Source organism: Staurois parvus, unplaced genomic scaffold, assembly GCF_062004578.1.
Source record: "Staurois parvus isolate SC_StPar_1 unplaced genomic scaffold, SC_StPar_1.0 ptg000147l, whole genome shotgun sequence".
Taxonomy (NCBI): domain Eukaryota; kingdom Metazoa; phylum Chordata; class Amphibia; order Anura; family Ranidae; genus Staurois; species Staurois parvus.
In genome coordinates, this window is record NW_028317943.1 from 12,235,315 (window position 1) to 12,255,542 (window position 20,228).

A 20,228-nucleotide genomic window follows, 5' to 3' on the forward strand; every position below is an offset into this window, starting at 1 on the left:
TTGACCAGTCCTGCTGGAAAACTGTGATTTGTGTATTATGACAGTGCTGTTCTATTCTGTTTGCTATACTAATAGGACAACCAAGTATTTTTATCATTTAGTTCAATTACATAGAAACAAAAGTGACGGCAGAAAAAAAGACCAAGTAGTTTGTCAAGTCTGCCTTTTTCTTTTTAAATTATACAATTTTTGTATTTTTTTTTTTTTTTTTTTACTTTTTTTGTCTGAGTATAAATCTGTTTGTCCCAAGCATGTTTCATCAACTACCCTTTCAGTAAAATAATACTTTCTAAGATTAGTTTTGATCTTTTCTCCAGTTAGTTTGAGATCATGTCCCTGTGTTCTTGATCTTGATTTCAAAATCCTGCCCTCTTGAACCTTATTCTCCCCTTTGATGTATTTAACCACTTCCTGTCCGGACACTTTTACCCCCTTCCTGTCCAGGGCAAATTTTAGCTTTCAACGCTATCACACTTTGAATGACAATTGTGCGGTCATGCAATACTGTACCCATATGAATTTTTTACCATTTTTTTGAGACAGATAAAGCTTTATTTTGGTGGTATTTATTCACCGCTGGGATTTTTATTTTTTTTACTATGTAAATGAAAAAGTCCAAAAATTTTGAAGTGTTTTTTTTTAAATAAAATTTTGCAAATAAATTATATTTCATCATAAATCTTGGCCAAAATTTATTCCGTTATTTTTTTAATAAAAAAAAAATCCAATTAGTTTATAACCAAAAATTATAATTTTTAAACTTTTTTTTTATATTTTTATTTTTTTATATTTTTTAATATTTTTTTTTTTTTACATACTGTCACCCTAGCAGTACAGTGTCACCATGGTGACACTGTACTACTTGTGGGGGGTGATGAAGATTTTTTTTTTACAGATTGCTTTTACACCCATATAGGATGTAAAAGCAATCATTTCTCTTTCTCTCTGTCTGCATTTTTGCAGTCATTGAGAATTACTGAGTGAGCTGTGAGTGGTCACAGCTTGTCACATGGTACAAGGCTGTTGTGAATAGCCTTGTACCATGTGACCTCTGTGATCATTCACAGATTTCACACGTAGTAAGCAATGATGTCACAAGTGACATCTTGCTTACTACTTTGCATGTGATCACTGATTCGCCAATCAGTGATCACATGATCGGGACCTCTTACAGAGGTCCTGTCCGACGATCGGTGTTTCACTGTGTCCGGAGGACACAGCGGGCACCGGCTCGCGGTGGTGCGCGTTCCCAGGGAGCGCGCATAGCTAGAAAAGGCGGGTGCCGTTTATGAACGGCAATCCGCCCCTGGACTGCCACTGCCCTGCCGTTTATAAACAGCAGGCAGATGGCAAGAGGTTAAAGTTTTCAGTCATGTCTTCCCTTTCCCTTCTTTCCTCTAGACTGTACATATTAAGTTCCTGAAGTCACTCCTGGTTTTATCCCTCATACTTTCACCATTATTGTTACCTTCCAAATTCTTCCAAAAATCCACATAGATCAGACTTGGTCCCTTTCCAAACCATAAGGAGGTCATGAACGAATCACTTATAAAAAAAAAAGCCCTAAATTCCTATTACTAAATACTGCTGACCTTTCCCAGTGCACCATAAAAAATTTAGCTAGGCTGGGACCAAATTTTGCTCCCATAGCAACACCAGAACATTACAAATAATACTTCTCCTTCTACCAAGATTAATTGTGTCAAACAAAAGTTCAACACATCTCTTAAAAAGTGTTTTTGTACCCTTGGTAAATCTTCTCTCTGTTGTAGAGCCCAATCCAAGGCTAATATGGAATCCTTATGCCTAATGCTGGTATACAAGGAAGCCAAATTGGCTTCCTTATAACTAACTAAATAAATATTATCCACAAGTTGTAGCAAATGATTCAAGACATCTTTAGGGGATTGATTTGCTAAAGCTGGAGACTGGAAAATTTGGTGCAGTTGTGCATGGTAGCCAATCAGCTTCCAGATTTTATTGCCAAAGCTAAATTGAGCAAGCTGACGTTAGCAGCTGATTGGCTACCATGCACCAGATTTTGCACTCTCCATTTTAAATAAATCAACCCCTTAGTGTCCTTTAAATAGGCTTCTGTTTCAATGACTCTTTGCTGTAAAGATACTCTCTGACTCTTGCAGTCACGGATCCTATACCATTTACAACTGATCTATCCAGTGGATTTTTTGCATTTTGGTCAGATAATTATTGGTTTACATACGGATGATTGGTTTAGATACTTCACCTCCTTCTGCAGCAAACACACAGACCCTCTCTTTTCTTCTTGTTCAATATTTTTATTAAGAAAGGTTTGTTTTACAGTATACAGAACAATAATACATAATTAGATACATCCAGCTAACTTGTATTAGCCAAATAATGGAATGTCCAATGACAACAAGGAGGGATGGCAAAAAGCAGAACCAAATAATGGCAGTAACAAACCATCATATTACCGGAAAAAAGAAGTGGAAAGAAAAAAAAAAGGAATCAGAAAGAAAACATTAGAGGAAAGGAAAACTAGAAGAATCACAGATCCAGGGCTAGCACAGGCAGCGACTATAAGAGGCCATAACTAGTAGGGGGCAGGGATGGCAAGGAATAATGTATCCAAGGTTCCCAAACTTTAAGGAATCTCAGATGAGAATCATGAAGAATGCTAGACATCTGTTCATTGATAAACATAGCATTCATCCGGGTCTTCACCCCCTGGAAGACAACCAAGGGGTTCTCCAAGCTTGAGCTATGGCACTTTTGACCGAAATAAATATGTAGGATGCCAATTTCTGCTGAGACTTAGACAGACCAAACATTGGGCAATGCGGGAGGGCCACCCTTGCATCCCTACAGACCGTAATATGAAATAGCGTTTGTAGCAAACAAAAAAACCTAGACCAGAAGCCTATCAATCGTGGGCACGACCACCAAATGTGCAAGACGTCCCCATGTAGACCACAATTCTGGAAACACCTATCTCCGCCAGTTGGATTAAAGTGAGCAGTCCGAGCCGGGACCCAGTACCACCGCAGGAGAACTTTGTAGGCTGCCTCAAGAGTGACTGTATTGAATGAACATTTCACCACTATCCCCCAGGTCCTACGCCAATCCTCCGCCGCAATCGAGACACCCAGATCTTGCTCCCATTGAGAGACATATACCCTCTCTTTTCTTAAATCATCTATCAGGTAGGCTCAATAGGCTTCTTTCACAAGCTAAGAACCACCTTAACATCCAAAGAGTTGTGGGCATAGTGAATGTCTTTAAATGAAAAGTTCAATTTTGGAACATGTTACATGTTCCCATAGCCTCATCACCGTACTATCTGTCAGATTTGAAAACAGCATGGCTGCATGGGGCTCTGCCCACACGGCCTTGTCACTTATTCACAGATTCTGAATATCTGCTTAACCGTACATCCCGTATGGCAAACAGATATTCTGACAGGTGTACAGGAGACCAGCATGGCATCAGCGATCTACTGATTACTGGTGCAATGCTTTCCAGGCTCCTTTGGACAAAAATAATAAATGCACAATTTTTTACCTGCATAAAAATGTGCATTTATTGTTTTTGTCCAAAAGGTGAACTTATCCTCTAACCAGTCCACAACTGCAGGGTGTTTACTAAACCTGAAAGCTGAACAACCATTCAGCCCATTCAACACATTTGGGATGTCCACATTACAGTAAACTGGAATTAATTAAACAAGTCAACACATTCCGTTTTGTACTGGTTTTTGCTTTGAGAAACAGAATGCTCAATTAGCAATAAATAGTCTAAACTAAATTTAGATGTACTATCTAAATAAAGTGCATAGCACAAATGTTTCTGGTTGTGCTTCTGTTTTTATTCCACAGCCTATTAAACTAGGAAACATTAAATGCCTAAGAGAAGAAATACAAACAAAAAATGTTTTGTTCCTGTTGCTGAGATGCAGCAGTGAATAGTGGGGGCAGAGGATGCCTCTTCCACCCCCAGCAGACTGAACATGGCATTAAAATGCAGCTGTCTAGAAAAATGTAAATGTCCTGCTGGCTATAGGATTTAGGCAGGATTTTTTTTTCTCTTGCATTGCCAGGACTATGACTCACACTTTAAGTTTTTGGATCTTTTAAATCCCTTCACCATCATTAAATAAGCCACACAATGCACAAAGGTTTAAGCAGATTAACTTTATGTGGATTCACTCAGACAACGCCGTAAAATATACTCATTTGGCTAAGTAAACATCTAAAGTTAATGTAAATCCTACATAAATGTTTAGTTTTCCATCTTTATTTTTAATAAAATATTTGTGAGACAGGAGCAAAGTGTTGTCACTCTCTAATGGGAAGTGCCTGAACAAGGATCTTCATGGCAGGCTCAACAGGTATTATTTTAATGAAAGCTGCAGATTTACACTAATGACTTTTGAATTTTAGTGTACATTATCATTATACATTATCATGTTAAAGTTTATATAACATTTTAGGTATTGGGTTTATATATATGAGGAGCATTCAAGTCAAACCTAGACTTTTAATTTTACAGGTATAAAAAGGGATGCTATTGTGGCGGTACTACACGCAGTAGTAAGTGACAAGTGTGTCCTATTACTGATAGGCGGCGCACATGTCGCAGACTAGTCCAGAGGCTGTTAATCAAGGTGGCAGGCAGCAGTGTTAGTGCGTGCATGCAACAGCGTGTGGTGATGAAGTTTCTTGTGAACAAAGGCATAAAACCCGCAGATATCTACAGACTTCAAGAACCGTACGGTAATGAGATGCTCAGCCGCAGTAAGACATTTGAATGGTGCAGCCATTTCAAAAATGGCCATACGTCCCTCAGTGACGATCCCAGTCGTGGAGGCTCCCAGCCCACAGCAGTCATTCCTGTGAACATTCAATGATGATGAAGTGAAACAGGCTGTTCTAGGATGGTTCAGGTGTAATTACATATCTTTCTATGCTGAAGCTTTCAGGGCATTAGTTAAACACTGGGATAAGTGTATAAATGTAACAGAGGAGTATGTAAAACAATTAAATGCAGTTTCCAGCCCTTGAAATTTATTTAATAAAATAAATGAAATCTTACGAGCTGTTATGGCACCTGTTTAACTAATTGTGCCAGACTAAGTGAAAATAGTAGATTGCATGCACCATACACATACTGTACCCATACAAATGTGTCAACAATATACAAATACAAAAAATTGTGCCGCGCTCCACTGATATCCAATATACATGTATAAAACTTCTAAACTGATAAGTCTCTTTCAAAATGTATATATCTCTTCCAAAATTAAACATAATGTCCATGTTGCATCGTGATAATGCACTCCTTCAAGTGATGTGGACAAATCAACTATTACTTGGTTCACCCATTAAGTGAGGTCATATATAGCTTTTCTGGTATTTTCTACCTGCCCTACACCCCCTATATTTCCTTTTTGTCTTCTCTCCTCATGATAGGAGGGGCTCTGACGTCACAATGCTCATGCAGAAAGAGAGAGAGAAAGTTACTAGCAAGTACACTGAATGAATCACTAGCGAGTGTTTGGAGTATATTGTACCGGTGTTTTTTTTACATCATCTACATGTGAGTGCAATGCAGTGTATTAATAAATGTTTTTTAAATAAGGATAAGGCACTATATTTTGATTATTTCTCATGGTACATGAACCGATGGAAGAGGACTACTAAAGAAGTGAGGGGATCCAGACCCTTTAGGATAACAATCCCATCCATCCACAGTCCACATAGGGACACAAGCTATATATGACTTCACTTAACAGTTTGGTCATATTTACCACGTGAGAGCATAACTGGTGAAGGTGCACAAGGGGTTGTTATGATAACACATCAGAGGTGAACCAAGTAATAGTTGATTTGTCCATATCACTTGAAGGAGCGCATTATCACGAATGCAACATGGACATTATATTTAAATTTGGAAGGGATATATAAATTTTGGAAAAGACTTATAAGTTTGGAAGTTTTATACATGTATATTGGATATTAGTGGAGCATGGCACAATATTTGTATTTGTACCTTGAAATTTGTTCTTTTATTATATAAACTCAAAAGATATGATTTTACTTGAATGCCCCTCATACTTTTAACCCTGTCCTTATAACAAAGAATTTGAGAAAAATATGCTTGCTTAGGTATACGTGTAACTTTAGGATGGTAATACATATATTCATTTCTCAATTGAATAAAATGGGCAATAGTACATGCCCAACCTCCTTGTGAATCTGCTGCCAGAACCCAATTCAAACCTGCTCTTTTTAAGATGATCATGGATGGCTCAACAATAAATAAGCTATTTCTGTTAAGATTCAGTGCTCTGATGGGTAATGGGCAACAATTGTACAGGGAAGAAAGTGTCCATATGAGCCGCACATCTCTGCAAACCCCAAGTAAGCAAGTGTAACCACCTTAGCTGGCTCCAGCAAGGCCATGTTCCCAATGTGTTTCACTTTGCCTCGGAGCCTAATCATGGGCATGGGGATTCGATGCTGATAGGAAGAATAAATGCATCATCGGCTGTCATATACAGTTGTGTTCAAAATAATAGCAGTCAGACATCACTAACCTGATCAATCACTGTTTTTGGTAGAAATGATATTTTTACATGGCAAATAATTTACTAGCAGGTGTAGTAGAGTAATAGAAATCCAACAGTCCCAACAGTCATGACATGCATGCCTGCTGATTCTGTGTAATTGAATCACTAATTGAAAGGGGCATGTTCAAAATAAAAGCAGTGTGGAGTTCTATTAGTGAGGTCATTCATTCTTTGAAAAACAGGTGGCAATTATTGCCCTTATTTAAGGAAGGAAGGCAGCAAATGTTGTACGTGCTGGTTACAGTGCATTTCTCTCTGAAATTCTGAGGAAAATGGGTCGTTCCAGACATTGTGCAGAAGAACAGCGTACCTTGATTAAAAAGTTGATTGGAGAGGGGAAAACATATAAAGAAGTGCAGAAAACGATAGGCTGCTCAGCTAAAATGATTGCAAATGCTTTAAAACGGCAACCAAAACCTGAAAGACGTGGAAGAAAGCGAAAAACTACCATTCGAACAGATAGAAGAATAGCCAAAATGGCAAGGACTCAGCCAACAATCAGCTCCAGAAAGATCAAAGAAGGTCTAAAGTTACCTGTGAGTACTGTTACAATTAGAAGATGCCTATGTTAAGCCAAGCTATCTGCAAGAAGCCCCCGCAAAGTCCCACTGTTGAAAAAAAGACGTGCTGAAGAGGTTACAATTTGCCAAAGATCACATTGACTGGCCTAAAGAGAAATGGCGCAACATTTTGTGGACTGATGAAAGTAAGATTGTTCTTTTTGGGTCTAGTGGCCTGGAGACAGTTTGTCAGACGCCCCCAAACACTGAATTCAAGTCACAGTACACTGTGAAGACAGTGAAGCATGGTTGCGCAAGCATCATGATATGGGGATGTTTCTCATACTACGGTGTTGGGCCTATTTATCACATACCAGGGATCCTGGATCAGTTTGAATACATCAGAATACTTGGAGAGGGCATGCTGCCTTATTACTGAAGAGAAAATGCCCTTGAAATGGGTGTTCCAACAAGACAACGACCCCAAACACACCAGTAAACATGCAACATCTTGGTTCCAGACCAACAAGATTGACGTTATGGAGTGGCCAGCCTAATCCCCGGATCTTAATCCAATAGAAAACGTTTGGGGTGACATCAAAAATGCAGTTTCTGAGGCAAAACCAAGAAATGGAGAAGAACTGTGGAATGTAGTCCAATCATCCTGGGCTGGAATACCTGTTCACAGGTGCCAGAAGATGGTTGACTCCATGCAACACAGATGTACAGCAGTTCTCAGAAACAGTGCTTATACAACTAAATATTAATTGATTCAAAGGAAAGAAAATCTTCAAACATTTTTCAGTTTATTGAAAAAAGTGAATAAAGCTCAAAATCCTTCTAATAGCTTTTATTTCCATACACACAAATGCATTGGGAACACTACACATTCTATTACAAATCAAAACATGAAGGAAAATATATCAAATTTGTGTTGTTCCTCTAAAAAAATTGAAGAAAAGTGAATATTAGACTTCAAAAAAATAGCAGTGTTTGTATTCTTCTTTACAAACTCAAACATTCACTATATAAACTGAAAAATGTTTGAAGATTTTGCTTTCCTTTGAATCACTTAATTAATATTTAGTTGTATAACCACTGTTTCTAAGAACTGCTGTACATCTGTGTCTCTGGTCTTTAGGGGGTGTACATGTGTCAGAGCTGAAGTGGTTAAAGATACCATGGTACCAGGCCATTCATGTTAACAACAATTTGCCCATAAGCTTATTCTGTGTATGCATTTAATATATTCTAATGCATATTATTTACTAGTGCCTCTACTGTGCAGACATCCAAAAGCCATGATATTGCTACTAGGCACTGCCATCTTGGATGTGATATCTGAAGACCCAACAGACCCAGAGCTGACAATCAGTATTACACATTGTGTAGTATTTCACTTCATTCCTTCCCGGCAAGTGCATATAAAAGTTATGTAGGGAAGAGAGGATAAGGATGAAGGATTTGGACAAGCCAAAGAGTAGACTACCCCCAGTTGAAGAGAGGGCTATGATGTTCAAGGATGGAGAGGGCTGTGTTAGGGAATTAACTCTTCCTAAAAAAGTCAAATTTGTTAGCTATTTCAAAGGAACATTGCAGGTAATCAAAAATTTTTATATAAATTAAAAAAACACTCCAAGTCCGCATTTGATGCTGAACTTCAAAGACCTTTGGTGTCTAGGAAGTGGATTTATATTCTTTATGGCTATTGACAAATATAGTTAAATGAAAGTTTTGATTCTAAACTTCAGCTTCAAAATATTTAATCTGTACCTTTACCTGCAATTGTTAGTTTGGGGGCAGGATCTGTTCAAAGCATTTAGCACTGCAGTAGTCAGCACAAAGACTGGAGAAACATGCGCTGCAAAGCACAATATGGAGTATTTTCTCTACAAAAATTGTAGCTTACTGCCAGAAGTAGCTTGCATAGAAACAGAAAACATATACAGTATAACATATGTCTTTTCTAATGGGAAAGTCTATTGTAATTCTTTAGGTATGAGTTAACCAACCTAACCCTTATTAACATAAAGACCAGACAAGATGGCCATCTTACTTTGGCACAGTGCAGTTTTCACATCCATGATTAGTTAATATGACCACAGAATAGCGAACACTTCTAGTTAAAAGAAATATCTTACCTATGGCCATTACGTTAAATCAAAAGCATGAAATAACTGCACTGTTTTTAAACATAGTTCACAGGTGTAAAGTGTCATATTCACAATGCAGATACAGCACCTACTCTGTTGTGACCATGGGATCAGTCAAGGAAACAACCTATGATTAACTTGGAAATTTGAAGATTATCAAGGCTGTTGAACAGGATAGATTACATTCATGACTTTGTTTGGGAACAGAAGCTATGGTGAAATCTACTTCTTTATTCTTTAAGTTCTGCAACAACCCCTTCCCCCAACTGCAATCAGAAATATAGATACATTGCATAGAAGGTATGCAAGATAGGCAGAATAGGACATAGTGTGGTCATAAGAAAATATGTTCCACTGGTTTGTTCTGCATATTTTCACGTTATTTGAGCCAAATCTAACAATCCTCTCACATAACAAATAACTTAGGATAGGCTGAAGCTACTAACCACAGGAACCAGCTATACAGATAAATAACATTTCCTTTAAACTGATATTGAAATCTTGCTGTACCATGTTTAATATATACAGTTGTGCTCTAAAGTTTGCATACCCTGTAAAAAATGTGAAATTTTGGCATAGCTATTGAAAACATGACTAATCATGCCAAACATGGTCTTTTATTTAAGGATAGTGTTCATATGAAGCAGTTTATTATCATATAGTTTTTTGGCTCCTATTTAAATCATACCAATAACAGAAATCACCCAGATGGCCCTGATCAAAAGTTTACATACCCTTTAATGTTTTGCCTTCTCTTTAAAAAAAAAAAAAAATGTGATCATGTGATGTCTTGCCAATTTTACAAAACAAAAGATCTGAGCCAAAACTTTTATTGAAATACATTGATTTTTAAAACAGTACTGACTGGCATATTCATAGCTTTGGATATCTTTTTATACCATATTCCACTTTAAATTTTAAAATTAATGTATTTCAATATTATTTGAGGAACTGAAGAGCCCTTCTAAATATTATGGCTCACATCTTTTGTTTTGTAAAATTGGCAAGACAGCAAATGATCCACATATAGCATACCTGCGCAACATTTTTTATTTTTTTAGAGAAATATGAGGGATGCCAATTCTCACCCTCAAAATGCTATTTGCGTGGCAATTATGCTGACACTCTGGTTTCAAAACTTTGCTTTAGTGTAACCATGCATATCCAAAAAAATAGATTATGAGCATAACTGTTCTAAGTTAGTGGCTCAAAGTATTTATACAAGAGGGTTAGTGTGACAACTGGGATAACTAGTATTTTCCAGATGGAAAGTGGACTATGGCAATTTCCATGTACCTTTTTTTTTTTTTTTAAAGCTGGGTTTATAAATAATGTTCCAAATGTTTATCTTTGGCAAGTGCCAGAGTTGTAACTAAATGTCATCAGATCCTCTGCATAACCTATGCCAGAATACCACCTACAGTTTTTAGCTGCTAATTTTGAAGGTAAATATTTTTGTTTTTTCTCTGAGAAACTTTTGTCATGTACTAAAGGCTTACCTGTAAAACAAAAATGTATGTATAGTAAGAAACAGATATAAAAATACATTTTAATTCAGGGCAAAGTATTAGGGTGTAAAGCATTTGATCTTCTTCCATTAATCAGTATTGTTGAGGAGCCATGGAGGTGTGCAGGATAGGTGAGAGTACAAAGTTATCCAGGGATGGGGTTCACACAGACCCCTGTCACTTTGCCTTGAATAGACAAAGTAACAAGGTCAATTTGAAGCATATTAAGCTAGCCAGGCATGGATCAAAATTTGTCCAGTTCATCAGGGATCAGCTACTTTTCGATCCATATATGGGCAGGCTGGTTGTATAGAAGTCAATTGATCTACCAATTGACTTCTGTACAACCAGCCTGTCAGGTTTTTCCCTACTGATCTGTGCAGCTGGCTATAACCACGTCACTTTCAAAATACCATAACTCAGTAGGAGAGATTCTCTCACGCACCTCGTGTGGATGTAGAAATCAGGATAATTGTTTATTCTACCCAACCAGCTGGTTGAACAAAAAAAAAACAAAAAACATGCATGTATGGGCTGCCTTACTAAGGGACACTCTTTTGCTACCACATTTACCAGCTTATTTGCTGGCTTTTTTGCTACGATTTATCAAACATCTGTAAATCCAGGTTACATTTCTGAAATTTAGTAAATGCTTCTATCACTTTTAAGCGTCTACTATTCCCAAATGGAATACTATTGATTTCTATGAAGTATACCCTGTGCTTAAACCAACTAACTCATTACATTTTAGTCTCAAATATAATCTGAATGAAATAGCATTCACTACTGGCATCCTCTCTACTGAAATGTTATAGATATAGAAAACAATGAGATAAACAGAGGATAAATGGAAAATGAAATCAAAGTCAGGCACCAGTATATCGTTGGATTAAACTTTAATTTTAACAAACATGACCTTAATCACATTTTGTTGTTTTGCAGCCTGAAATGAAGACAGGCACAGTTTTTGTTTTATCCCGCTGTATTTACTCAGTGCAACTTATAACATCGAAGTGAAAGATATAACACCGACAGGTCAGAAAAAAAAACAGAATCACTGAGTTGGAAAAAGGATCACCCCTTGTGTCAGTATTTTGTTGAACCACCTTTTGCTTTAATTACAGCCTTTAGTCTGCTGGGATATGTCTCTACTGACATTGCACATCCAGACTTTGCAATATTTGCCCACTCTTCTTTGCAGAACTGCTCAAATTCAGTTAAATTTGAGGGAGACTGTTTGTGGACTGCAGTCTTCAAGTCATTCCACAGATTTTCAATGGGGTTTAAGTCTGGGCTCTGCTTAGGTCATGCAAAGACATTCACTTTTTTCTCCTTCAACCACTGTGTGGTCATTTTTGCTGTGCGCTTTGGGCTGTTGTCACGTTGGAAGGTAAACCTTCTTCCCATTGACAACTTTCTGGCAGAGGGCAGCAGATTTTCCTCAATAATTTGCAGGTATTTTGCCCCATCCATTTTTCCTTCTGTCCTGACAAGTGCTCCAGTCCTTGTTGTAGAGAAACAACCCCGTAAAAAAATATTTCCACCTCCATGGTTTACTGTAGGAATGGTGTTATTTGGATGGTGAGCTGTATTGGATTTCCTCCAGACAGATCGTATAGTGTTGAGGCCAGATCATTCAATTTTAGTCTCACCTGACACCTCTTTCCATGTGGCCTGAGAAGCTTCAAAGTGCATTTTGGCAAAGCTCAGTCGTGACTACATGTGGCCTTTCTTGAGGAGTGGCTTTTTCTTGCAACCCTCTTATACAAGCCACATTTGTGGAGAATTCGTGATACTGTTGTCACATGCACACAATGACCACTCTTTGTCAGAAATTCCTATATCTGTTTCAGAGTTGTGGTAGGTTGCTTGGTAGACTATCTGACCAGTTTCCTCCTGGCCCTTTCATTCAGTTAGAGTGAGGTCCTGATTCAGGGAGGGTCTGTGTTGTACTAAATACCTTCCACCTCTTAATAACAGACTTCACTGTGCTTCTAGACATTGATAAAGCATTTTAAATTTTTGACATTTTTTGTATCCATCTACTGACTTGTGCCTGTCCACAACTTTATCCCGGATATCTTTTGACAGTTACAAAGAAAAAAATCTATAAATTGATTTTAATGCAGCCATACACGTAAACATAAAATGTGTAAAAAACATTTATTCATACAAATTCTATTAAAAACTATAACAATAAAAATGGAATAATTAGGCTCTGACATTCAACCTGTATATGATTTAACAACTGGTGCCTCTGGGCATAAATTACAATAACAATATGGCATGAACCACTTGAAATGTACTTATGATATACAGTCTACCTCCGACGCATTTCGATATATATATACAGTGAAGGAAATAAGTATTTGATCCCCTGCTGATTTTGAGTGTTTGCCCACTCACAAAGAAATGATAAGTCTAAAAATCAAATGGTAGGTGTATTGTAACACAGAGACAGAATAGCAACAAAAAATTCAAAAGAAATGCATGTGTAACAAATTATGCACTGATCTGCATGTTCATGAGGGAAATAAATATTTGATCCCCTATCATTCAGCAGGATTTCTGGCTACCAGGTGTCTTTCATACAGGTAATAAGCTGAGATTAGAAGCAGTCTCTTAAAGGGAGTGCTGCTAATCTCATTTTGTTACCTGTATAAAAGACACCTGTCCACAGGAGCAATCAAACAATCAGATTCCAAACTCTTCGCCATGGCAAAGAGCTGTCCAAGGATACCAGGGACAAGATTGCAGACCTACACAAGGCTGGACTGGGCTACCAAACTATCGCCAAGCAGCTTGGTGAGAAGGTGACAAAAGTTGGTGCAATCATTCGCAAATGGAAGAAACACAAAACTGTCAGTCTCCCTAGGTCTGTTGCACCATGCAAGATCTCACCTCGTGAAGTGTCAATGATCATGAGAACAGTTAAGAATCATCCCAGAACTACACGTGAGGATCTTGTCAATGATCTTCAGGCAGCTGGGACCACAGTCACCAAGAAAACAATTGGTAACACACTACGCCAACAAGGATTGAAATCCTGCAGTACCCGCAAGGTCCCTCTGCTCAAGAAAGCACATGTCCAGGCCCGTCTGAAGTTTGCCACTGAACATCTGAATGATGCAGAGGAGGACTGGTTGAAAGTGTTGTGGTCAGATGAGACCAGAATCGAGCTCTTTGGCATCAACTCAACTCGTCATGTTTGGAGGAGGAGGAGGAATGCTGCTTATAACCCCAAGAACACCATCCCAACTGTCAAACATGGTGGTGGAAATATTCTGCTTTGGGGGTGTTTTTCTGCTAAGGGGACAGGACAACTGCATCGAATCAAAGGGAAGATGGATGGGGCAATGTACCATCAAATCTTGGGTGAGAACCTTCTTCCCTCAGCCAAGGCATTGAAAATGGGTCGTGGATGGGTGTTACAGCATGACAATGACCCAAAACACACGGCCAAGGCAACAAAGGAGTGGCTCAAGAAGAAGCACATTAAGGTCCTGGAGTGGCCTAGCCAGTCTCCAGACCTTAATCCGATTGAAAATCTGTGGAGGGAGCTGAAAGTTCGAGTTGCCAAACATCAGCCACCAAACCTTAATGACTCGGAGAGGATTTGCCAAGAGGAGTGGGCCAAAATCCCTCCTAAGATGTGTGCAAACCTGGTGGCCAACTACAGGAAATGTCTGACCTCTGTGATTGACAACAAGGGATTTGCCACCAAGTACTAAGTCATGTTTTGTGAAGGGGATCAAATACTTATTTCCCTCATGAACATGAAAATCAGTGCATAATTTGTTAGACATGCACTTCTTTTGAATGTTTTGCTGCTATTCTGTCTCTCAGTGTTACAATACACCTACCATTTGATTTTTAGACTGATCATTTCTTTGTGAGTAGGCAAACATTCAAAATCAGCAGGGGATCAAATACTTATTTCCTTCACTGTATGCATATATATATATATATATATATATATATATATATATATATACACACACCCAGAGTTGTTACTGTAACAGTGTTCAACCACCCAGAGTTGTTACTGTAACAGCGTTCAACCATTTTGGCTTCAACCTCCATCTTGGCATAGGGATTAACTATCCTGACAAATATATTTCTCCCTCATTCTTCCCCCCTCCCTCTCTGAGAGGCCCAGCGACATTTGGCCAGTATGTGTGGGAGTTAGGAATGTCACAGGAGGGTCATAGGAGCTATAAAGCCCCCCAAGGGAGCCGGGGCCTCCCTGTCCAAAGAACCTGCAAATTGTAACACCTCGGAAGAGATAAGGCAAGCTTTCCCAGGAGTTGAAAGAGATTCCAACCTAATAAACCTAACTCAGCGTAGGTGACAGAATCAGATAACCTTTGTTAAAATCCAGTTTTCCCCTATGTCTCATATCTTGGAATATGAGAGACTTACATAAAAACCGGGCATATCGTCAGATTGGCCACGAAAAGGCGAACAGTTTGGTAGGTCACTCGCATTGTCTCGAATACATAGGAAAACAGAAAAGTAGATCGTGAACCGTACAGTGTATAATTTCATAATTCATATCTAATCAATCCTCAGACGTGTCTGCATAATAATCTACCCGCGGGTGGAATGTCACTTGTGCATAGGAAAAGTTATGAGCCCAAATATGAACTACACGAGATTTTGGCTCTAGTTTAGGTCGACACCCAGACCTCCACGCCTACACGGGGTATTGGTCCTTGACGTCAGAGACACCCCCTGCTGGGGAACTGCAAATTGGGCTGTCAGGCCTGAGAGTGAGTTGAAGACATCTCCCATTTTAACATCAATACCACCTGGGGAGACCCGTGCCCTTTTGCTCTGAAACTTAGATCTGCTAACCCAGGACTTTGGCAAGTACCTTAACCCTTTCACCTCTCTCTGATATCTCTTTGCTGTGCTGTTGGTCTCTGTTTGTTTATATATACATCTTAGTTACCTCTTTTCTGTAAATATTTTTATTGCACCCGTTTGACCTTTCAGTAATAAATCTTTCCTTCTGAAAGTGTTGAACTGTTTCTATAGCGCTTTATTGCAAATTACGAATTCCTGCCTCTAAAGAGAACACTACTGTGTTTGTTTAACCCTCTGTATAACCGTGTTATGCAGACGATTACCTCAACCATTATAGTGTTATTGCTGAGATTGCCGAGTTTCCTCTTTCTCTGTACAAAAAGGAGGTGGTGGCAGTGTGAAGGGTTAATTGCTTAATTAACCTGACCCAGTAACACGCGCTTAGGCTGCCGGTACATCGATTGTGGTCCAATTAGCTGGGAAATCGTTGCGCAGGGTGCAGCTGGGTGTGGCATTGTTCTGCACGTGACATCGCGGTTTTAGATCTGCTAGTCCTTCGGTCACGAGTTTGGTGAGAAGGTCTGGGGTCTGATGCCGCGATCGTGACAGTTACATTATATCCAGGTTGCATGTCACAGCCTAATTATTTAATTTTTATTGTAATGGTTTTTAATGGAATTTGTATGAATAAAAAATTTTTTTGTTCATTTATGTTCAAGTGTATGGCTGCATTAAAGTCCCATGGGAGACAATTCTCTTTGTAATTATAATTTAAGGATGTAGCAGCCCCCAATGCACGACAATCTACCCACCCTTATGGATATCTTTTGACAGTGCCTTGCCACCTATAGTGGATTGTTTGCTTCATTGGCACTACCAGGGACTGAAATGCTCCAAGAAAGCTCTTTTCATGCTGAGCTAATCAAAATGACCACAGCTGACTGCGCACCAGTGCACAAAGCAAGATCCTTAAGGCATGGATGTGCGAGTTTTGGGTGAAGGAACTTGACTGGCCTGTACAGAGTCCTGACCTCAACCAGATAGAATATCTTTGGGATGAATTAGAGCGGAGGCTACAAGCCAGGCCTTCTCGTCCAACATCAGTGCCTGGCCTCATAAATGCGCTTCTGGAAGAACGTTCAAACATTCCCATAGACGCACTCCTAAACCTTGTGGACAACCTTCACAGAAGAGTTGAAGCTGTTATACCTGCAAAGGGTGGGATAACTCAAAATTGAACCCTATGGACTAATACTGGGATGCCATTAAAGTTCATCGGCATCCTAATACTCTTCGCAATATAGTGTATATCCATTTTGTGTCTGCCCCATAGCAGTTTTACTTCTACAGAGTGGCTGCTCTGTGCAGAATCACGCATATACACCCACCAGCCACTTGATTAGGTACACCTTGCTAATGCCAAGAAAATATCCCCCACACCATTACACCACACTGCCTGAACCATTGATATAAGCCAGGATGGATCCATACTTTCATGTTGTTATTCTGACCCTACCATCTGAATGTAGCAACTGAAATTGAATGCCCATTCTCCTCTGACCTCTGACATCAACAAGGCATTTTTGTCCACACAATTGCCACACAATGGATATTTTCTCTTTTTGGACCATTCTCTGTAAACCCTAGAGATGGTTGTGAGAATTACAGTAGATCAGCAGTTTTTGAAATACTCACACCAGCCAGTCTGTGAGTGTAAACAACACAGATCCCTCTCCTGTCAGCGGGGACATGCTGGTTTTTATCTCTGCAAAGCAGGGAGAAAAAAAACAGCACACCCCCTAGTAAAAACACAACAAATTACAAAGTTCAATCACTCCCTAACATACACTTAACCCTTTGATCACCCCAGATGTTAACCTTTCCCTGCCCAGTGTCAATAGTATAGTGACAGTACTTTTTATTAGCACTGATCACTGAATTCGTGTCACTAGAGATGTCAGTGGCAGTTAGTCAATTCCCACCCAGTGTTAGTTGTCAGAATGCCTTCCATACTATTGCAGTCCCACTATACGTCGCTGATTGCCGCCATTACCAATTAATATACGCTTATTGGAATTTTTTTTTTTACCAAACACGTAATAGAGTACATTTTTGGCCATATATGTCATTCCTAAAGTATTTATATATATATATATATATATATATATATATATAGTTGTGTTCAAAATAATAGCAGTGTGTTGAAAAAAGTGAATAAAGCTCAAAATCCTTCTAATATCCTTTATTTCCATACACACAAATGCATTGGAAACACTACACATTTTATTCCAAATCAAAACATGAAGAAAAATATATCAAATTTGTGTTGTTCCTCTAAAAAAATTAAAGAAAAGTGAATATTAGACTGTTCAAAAAATAGCAGTGTTTGTATTCCTCTTTACAAACTCAAACATTCACTATATAAACTGAAAAATGTTTGAAGATTTTGCTTTCCTTTGAATCACTTAATATTTAGTTGTATAAGCACTGTTTCTGAGAACTGCTGTACATCTGTGTTGCATGGAGTCAACCAACTTCTGGCACCTGTGAACAGGTATTCCAGCCCAGGATGATTGGACTACATTCCACAGTTCTTCTCTATTTCTTGGTTTTGCCTCAGAAACTGCATTTTTGATGTCACCCCACAAGTTTTCTATTGGATTAAGATCCGGGGATTAGGCTGGCCACTCCATAACGTCAATCTTGTTGGTCTGGAACCAAGATGTTGCACATTTACTGGTGTGTTTGTGGTCGTTGTCTTGTTGGAACACCCATTTCAAAGGCATTTCCTCATCAGCATAAAGCAGCATGACCTCTTCAAGTATTCTGATGTATTCAAACTGATTCATGATCCCTGATATGCGATAAATAGGCCCAACACCGTAGTATGAGAAACATCCCCATATCATGATGCTTGCGCAACCATGCTTCACTGTCTTCACAGTGTACTGTGGCTTGAATTCAGTGTTTGGGGGTCGTCTGACAAACTGTCTCCGGCCACTAGACCCAAAAAGAACAATCTTACTTTCATCAGTCCACAAAATGTTGCGCCATTTCTCTTTAGGCCAGTCAATGTGCTCTTTGGCAAATTGTAACCTCTTCAGCACATGTCTTTTTTTCAACAGTGGGACTTTGCGGGGGCTTCTTGCAGATAGCTTGGCTTCACATAGGCATCTTCTAATTGTAACAGTACTCACAGGTAACTTTAGACCTTCTTTGATCTTCCTGGAGCTGATTGTTGGCTGAGTCCTTGCCATTTTGGCTATTCTTCTATCCATTCGAATGGTAGTTTTTCGCTTTCTTCCATGTCTTTCAGGTTTTGGTTGCCATTTTAAAGCATTTGCGATCATTTTAGCTGAGTAGCCTATCATTTTCTGCACTTCTTTATATGTTTTCCCCTCTCCAATCAACTTTTTAATCAAGGTACGCTGTTCTTCTGAACAATGTCTGGAACGACCCATTTTCCTCAGTATTTCAGAGAGAAATGCACTGTAACCAGCATGTACAACATTTGCTGCCTTCCTTTCTTAAATAAGGGCAATAATTGTCACCTGTTTTTCAAAGAATAAATGACCTCACTAAAAGAACTCCACACTGCTATTATTTTGAACATGCCCCTTTCAATTAGTGATTCAATTACACAGAATCAGCAGCATGCATGTCATGACTGTTGGGTCTGTTGGATTTCTATTACTCTACTCTACTCTACCTGCTAGTAAATTATTTGGCATGTAGTAATATCATTTCTACCAAAAACAGAGATTGATCAGGTTAGTGATGTCTGACTGTTATTATTTTGAACACAACTGTATATATACTGTGTGTGTATATATATATATATAATCAAAATAAATTAACACCGATATGTATATTTACTTTCTGAGATAAGGGGGATAAACTAAGTTAAATAGCCATTAAAAAATAATTACAGTTTGTCATAAGACAAAAAAAAAAAATCTTCATTTATTCAAGTAAAGCTGTATTCCCCTGAAACATCTATATCATGTAAATAAATGTAAAAAAACAAAGTAGGGAATTTTTTTGTACATGCTTGGATAATTGTTACCGATGAGGCAGAATCTCAGTCCAAGAATTAGATGCTCACTCTGGATGATGCCTGAACAAATATAGTGCTGTTTCTCTGGAGAGAAAAAAAATTAAGGCATTGTCAGGGTTAGCACTATGATCTCTGATAGTGTTACACATACATTGCACTTAACATTAATAAAAATGTACCTCATGTTAAATCATGATCTTCTTGGAACATTATTTGACTTTCCTGCAACATAAGGGCACACATTAAAGAATTAAATGAATCCAACTGTCCCAGAACAAATTACATTTGACAGTTATCATTATCAGTATTTTTAATGACTCATTCCATCTGTCTTCTCTTATTTTGCCTACATCTTTCTCCCAGCAAGTTTTTACATTTTGAGTAATATATTTTTCTAAAGCTGGTACCAATCTCACATACAGTTTAGCAATTAGCCCGTTTCCATTACACTTTGCCATTAAATCCTTCATATTAACTTTCTGAAATGAGGACTAGACCATGAAAATTGAACACTGTGGGGTTGATAGACTGTTCACTTTGCAAGGGAATTTCCCCCAAAATGTAGTGAATGATATGAAATTCTGTTGACAT

At 38.5% G+C, this 20,228-nt stretch overlaps 1 long non-coding RNA gene across 1 annotated transcript in view; it reads right to left on the reverse strand.

Annotated features, from left to right (window-relative positions):
- Nucleotides 1–19,547: 19,547 nt before the first annotated feature.
- LOC149464763 (uncharacterized) overlaps nt 19,548–20,228 on the reverse strand; it is a 46,472-nt gene continuing 45,791 nt past the window's right edge. The window contains exons 3-4 of the long non-coding RNA XR_016312293.1: nt 19,817–19,859; nt 19,548–19,721 (exon numbers count right to left, since the gene is read on the reverse strand). This is a non-coding gene — a long non-coding RNA (uncharacterized LOC149464763). The remainder of the gene's footprint in view (nt 19,722–19,816; nt 19,860–20,228) is intronic.